Source organism: Tigriopus californicus, chromosome 4, assembly GCF_007210705.1.
Source record: "Tigriopus californicus strain San Diego chromosome 4, Tcal_SD_v2.1, whole genome shotgun sequence".
NCBI classification, from domain to species: Eukaryota; Metazoa; Arthropoda; class Copepoda; order Harpacticoida; family Harpacticidae; genus Tigriopus; species Tigriopus californicus.
In genome coordinates this window covers 5,853,823-5,860,319 of record NC_081443.1, presented here as the reverse complement: position 1 = coordinate 5,860,319, position 6,497 = coordinate 5,853,823, and positions in this window count along the sequence as shown.

Here is a 6,497-nt window from a genome sequence, read left to right as displayed (position 1 = left end):
TATTTTTTTCAGCATTTGAACGAGGTTTTTACGCACCATTAAGTCGTTCTTTTAGCGTACATCATACTTCAAAGTGGAAAAGCAAGAGCTGCAATAAGTTTCTTTATCCATAGAGCTCATTTTTTTCTTTTTTTTGGTTTGGGTTTTTTTTGTACCGTCACAGCGAATGTAATCCCTAGCACTATTATAATGAAAGGTTGTAATTCGTCTATTTATTACCTTTCAATCTTTATATGACATTTGGTTTGCCAACGAATTTGAGTTAACAGACCGAGCTAGTTCCTGAAAGTAGGGTTGATCTAAAATGCTATCTAAAAAATTGTCCAAGTCTGACTTGGAAGATGCACTCGGATCAACAAGGCCTACGTATTCTCTACGGATATCAATGGGAAACAAATTAAACAATGAAGGAGCCCAAGAAAGAAGAGCTGTGGACTTCATTGTTCGAACTAACCTGGATTCTCGAGGGCTTGAAGGTGCTCTCAAAACGCACATTAAGCTTCTATGGTCACTAGAAATGACCCTAAATCCTGGGTTGGGACAAAGCTCATGGATGCTTTGAAAACGTGCAGTATCAGATACCTTTCGAACCTTCTCTGAACACTGTACAGTCCCAATTTGTTTTGTTTCTCCCAATACGAGAGCTCTTTCATTGCTAGTGAAACACCTTTGAACTTGTTAAACCATTTTCAAACCTGCTGAACTCATAGGAGCCAAATGGGTGAAGCATATTCAAGATGGGGCTGAACAATCGACTTGTACAGAGTTAGTTTCGCGATGCTATCTATGGACTTAAACGTGCGATATATCCAGGCACATATTTGAAAAGCTTTACCCACCTTCAACTGGATATGCTCAGCAAACTTTCCATTATTTTGAAGGAATACACCTAAATCTTTCATGGATGAGACCTGTCCAATATCTTTACCTCCATTATCTACGAGTGGAGTATTCAAAGGAGTTGACCCGTAGGTCATTGAGTGGAATTTCATTCTGTTCAAGGCCATATTACTCTCAGTAACCCAAGAGTAGATTCTTTCTAGGTCCTTTGCAAGGCTAGTGGAATCTTGGCCATTCCTACCAGAAACTACCTTTGTATTGTCAGCATAAGAAGAGAGACTGGCAGTATAGTAATACTAAGCTTTTGACGCGGGGCAACGAAATATTATAGAATGGAGGGGTCCTAAGATGGAGCCTTTGGGAACACCTTATTTGACATCATGTAGTATGTCACTGAGGGATCCTCAACCTAAACAATTTGCTTCCTATCATGAATTAAGCTTTTTATCCAATTGAGAACCTTGCCTTGGATCCCAATGGCATGAAGTCCATTCAACAAAAGGCCATGATCTACTTTATCAAAGGCCTTGGCAAAATCAAGATAGACAACATCAACTGACTCGTGTCGTTCCAGTCCCTCATTGAACTGCTCGAAGTGCTCAATCAGTTGGGCAACCGTGCTAAAATGTGCTCGGAACCTGTGCTGGCTAACATGTTAATGCTAAAAAAAACATCAAAAGTGGCTAATAACCTAACACTATACCATGAATAATCCAACTTTAGTCTCATTGATGGAGGCCTGTGTCGTATTTCCAGTCTACAGACAAATAAAACGGTTCTAATTTTGAAAAATGTATTTGACCTAAGTTTAGCTGAATGAAATATGCCCTATAATGAGGACTAAATGAATATTGGGGAGTTCCTAAAAAACAAAATTGAATTTCAAATCACGAATGCAAATATCTTTGTAAGAACAGTATCTATCAGTAAACGACAAAAGCAAGGGAATCATAAAAAAAAAACTATGAACATTGAAACAATGAACACCACCTAATTCCCATTTTAAGGTTTGGGATTGTTTCAAATTGAGGTACTCATGTTTGAGACGATCACGACATTTAAACTTGTAAAATTTCTTAAGGTCCATGAAGTCATTCCTCTTTCTCAATGGGGACGTTTAGGCAAGCTCTGACAGGTTCGTTTGTTTGTTGTTACCAGTGTAAGTGATGCAAGTATGGGGCTTTAAACACGTTTTTGCTATATGAGGAAAGGTCACCTTCGTTAAAACCAGTTTGAAACGCCAATTTTGCATCACTGGCATTGGCAGCGCTTGCCTGAATGTCCGAATACATGTTTCCATCGCATTTTTGCACAATTACCAACTGATTGAGAAGTAGGTCTTAAAGGGACTTGAAAGTCACAATCAAGTTCATGTTGCTAATCTTGACTTTTCTAAGTCCTTTCAAAAGGTACAGTGGGGCCGTAAAGTTCTTGCAGAATTGAAGTCTTGCAGCATTTTATATTTCTTGATTCATATGCAGTGCTTCTGAGAAAAAAGTAGATATTTGGGTAACCAAAATTCTGTTTGTAACCAGACTTTTGGCACACATTAGGAATTTGTGTTGGCTAACACAAATCAAAAAATTGATTAAAATGGTCAGTGCGTGTATCAGGACGAAGCACCAATCCTTAAGTAAATGTAAGTATGGATTAATTTTACTGTAATATTCAAATAAACACAAACATTTTGGTTAGTTTCACTGTATTCCGAAAAGTATTTTCCCCCACATTTGAGGTAAACCAAATAACAAGATTCAAGAATAGCAAAAAAGTCAAAATAGAAGAGATAGACAACAATTGAGCTCTATGAATAAAGAAACTTTTTGCAGCTCTTGCTAATGACCGCTTTGAAGTATGATGTACGATAAAAAATATCTTATTTTCATGATCTAATCTCACCCATTTTTTGGCGATAAGAACAATTATAATTGAATGCAAAAACCTTGTTCAAATCCTGAAAATACATTTTTTCTCTCTCAAATAAGACTTGTAACTTTTTGGTGTTCCCTTCTAATATCAGGGTTCAAAATTAGGAGAATATCATAAAAACAACTGCATCAGTTTCTACTTCCAGGTTTTCTTTAGATTTTTGTGTTTTTCAATATTTTTTTCCTAAAAGTATAATTTTCAAGATGTTGCCTGAGCATACCTTGTCAAAGAGTGCCAAATATAATTGAATTGTGAAACTGAAATTCTTAATGAGCACCATGAATAATTTGCTTTTCTTAAAAAAGTGGCATTGTTCTACCATTTTCGAATTCCAATAAGCATTTTTTAGCGTCAATTTTGCACGAGGTTAGCATCGCTGGCTGAAAAAATACCTGGTTAACCTGATTCCCTCCTCCAAACTCAATGCTCCGGTGGTGAAGCACCCTCGAAAGATCATGGGATGGGCAATGTGTGGCCGTAGAAGAGCGTCTGATTTGCATTTCATTCCTCAAAACACCGAAGTAAATGCCCAAAACTACCAAGATGAGATGTTGTCTAAAATAGCCCTTCCTGCCATGAAAAGGAAGTTCACCACAGGCCGATTGGCCCAATGGAAACTCACCCCCTAAACTTTAAGAGTATTTCTTATGCGAGATGGTGCTCCATATCAAAAAGGCCAAAGCCCCGAAAACTGTTTAGAAACGAATTTTCATCACTTCTGGAGGAAACAGGTGTGACCTGGTTTTTCACCTGACCTTAATTCCATCAAGAATTTATGAAAGGTCCTTAAATTGGGGGTTAGTTTGATGGAACCGGCCTCTTGCACCAAACACCTTGAATAACCGCTTCAAGGAGTATGGTCTGGGATTGAATTAAATAATTTTAAGTCCTTAGTCGCGTCTATACCAGAGTAAAATGAAAAAGGTTGTTGAATTGAAAAGTGATTGCACTGGATGCTAAATGAAATAAGTTATCATTCTGTTCATCAGTTTTACTAGTTTTGTCAGGGGATACTCCTTACGACCACAGTGTAGATCATGGCCTTTTTTGAACAAGCACCATGAGATTGGAATCTACGGCACGGTTCTTGATTGGGTAAGAAGTTTCATTCATGATAGGAAACAAAGGTCACTTAGTGACTTCAGAAACGGCGTTGCAAGGAACTGCCTTACATGTAACACGTTTTTTTTCAGTAACGCTACCGGTAAGGCGTTGCATTTCAGCAAAAGTAACGGTATCGGTAACGGAACGGGTTTAGTCCTCCTGTTTTCGTTACTTTTGTCTTTTCTTCAACCGAGTTAAAAAGTACATAAAAAGTTTTCTTCCCGACTATTTTAAAGTTTCGTTTCAAATCCAGTGACTAATTTGCTACACTATTGTATGCGTACGTACGTACTTCTTTGACTGAATCACTGGTCACAACTCAGCGGAGAAAATTTATCAAAAGGTTAAACTTCTGATTTTGAACGTTAAATTTCTTTTTATGCCTGAAACGAGACAAGTCCGTCTTACTTAAAAAAACAGTTTGTGGCAGAGATGGTCAAGACTCCGTCTGTCTGGTAGAGGTTCTACTCTTGGGTTGCTAAGCGTAATATGGCCTTGAACAGAATGAAATTCCGCTTAATGACCTTTAGGTCAACGCCATTAAACATTCTACATGGAGATATTGAAGTTCATAATATTAAGCAGGTTTCGTCCATAAAGGAATGCAATCGAAATTTCGAGGAGTAGTTAGGAATTTATGTGAGAGCCCTAGCATCAGGAAGACAGTCTCCAAACTGATTGTTTGAATGAGAGATCAAACAAGTTGTGACTCTACAATATTCAGAGAAGATGCCAAAGGTATCTGCACGTTTTCAATAGATTTCTTGAGCTTTGTCCTAACCCGGCCAGGTTTTAAGGTCAAGTGTGGTGAACAAGGGGGCTAAATTCTTCGATGTTTCATTTATTTTCCTCTAATATTGTCAGAGGGAGTACGTTTTCGGTAGCATCCAGTATCTGTTGGCAACCTTTAAGTCAGATTTGCACAAACTTTTGATAAGCTTTTTAGATCAACCCTACATCAACCATATATTTAAAGAATTGCCTGGTCTGGCAACTCAAATTCGTTGTTAGAACACATCTCATCTTAACCTGCTAACAAATGGACGAATTACTAACTTTAACTGAAGTAATACCGGAGTTTATATTCCCTGTGGCTTTAATTAAGGCCCGTGAAAAAACCGGAACGCATTTTTAGTGATTTACTTGTCGATAAGGTTTTGCATTTAGGTCCGCTATTTGCTCAGCTAAATGGGCGCATAATGTCAAAAATCTTTCACAGCCCTTTTCTTTCCTTTCCGACCGGTGCTCATTGACCCTCACAAGATTTCTATTCCCAGTCGAACCTTTGACGAAGGGTCCTGATGTAGAAACGATGGTTTAGGTGAAATGGTTCAAATTTTCTTTCCACTGTTGCAAATAGTTGCAAGTCCGGGCACGATTTCTGTCGACCTAACACCGGAGCATTTATCCCAGTTTTACCTCTAGAGTGTAACTAAAATGGCACATTTTTCAACTACCCCATTTGTTTAGGCAGAGCCCTCGTTCGCAAGTACTTGAATGAGCAACAATCCCGATTATAATTTGATTTGAGTCCGGACATTGCATCAAGCCTTCTAGATATTACAGCCTGGTTCCTCGAGAAAAGAAGCCTCATCAAGTTATTCACGTGGTTTCCATTTCTTTTCAATCCAACCTCTCCCGAAACATGATGTCTAAAAGGGCAGGGGGCAGCATCTACCCTCGGGTTTTTTCATCCATGCCTTTCCCTTTCCTCTCCCGCGCCTTTCTTCCCTTTCTCCAGCCCACGGCCTAACTGCCCGGACCTACCGGCTTTTTCGAGACTAGTGCGGTTCAGTTTCTTCCTCTCACGCCTGCTCCAGAGTGTGTTGAACCCGATGGGAGCAAACAACCCGAAATACTTGCAGCTCAACGCCTCGGCAGCTCTTTAGGCTCTTTGGACCCTGATCAACTTTTGACTCGTCCCGGAGAGCCGGTAAACCAGGCCCAAACCGGTCCAGCCAGGCTATTGGGTAGTGCGGTAGTGGCTATCCATTTACCACGAGGTGGGCGAAGAATTTCCGCCAGCCCTCCAGTTTAGAAGTTGGGTGCAAGGCTTGCAAGGGGAATGAGGCTGATGGGCAGAGCATGAGTGGGGCTAAGGTTCTGAAGCGAGCGCTAGAATCAGCGTGGTAAAGCTGCTGTTGTTGTGGAATCGGGGCTGCTCTTGGGCAGCTGCTTCTCCGCGTGTCTCTCTCTCTCCCTCTGTGGCTGTGGGTGTGTGTGTTGCAGGCGGGTTGGATGAGGGATCGTACGTGCTCCGTTCTGCCTGGGCTTCTCCTTCTCCTGGCCTTGTTCCTCCAGCTGGTTCTTGTTCTCGTTCTTCTTGTTCTGCTTGTGCTTCCTCTGGATCTGGGGCTGATCCGCCTTCCTTCCTCCTTCTTTCCTCCCAAAACAGCAAAACAAAAAAAAGAGTCGATTTCAGTTTATCCATGCAAACTCACCGTGAGACAGTCCGCTAGTGAGTGTGATCGAGATCGAGCATCCGAGAAAACCGAGATCCACGGCTAGCCAAAGTGGACGATCGGAAAGGACGGACGGACGAACGGACAAACGAACGAATAGAAACTACGGGCAATAGGGACAAGTAAACCAACATTCATACATACGCAGAATATCAACGGAAT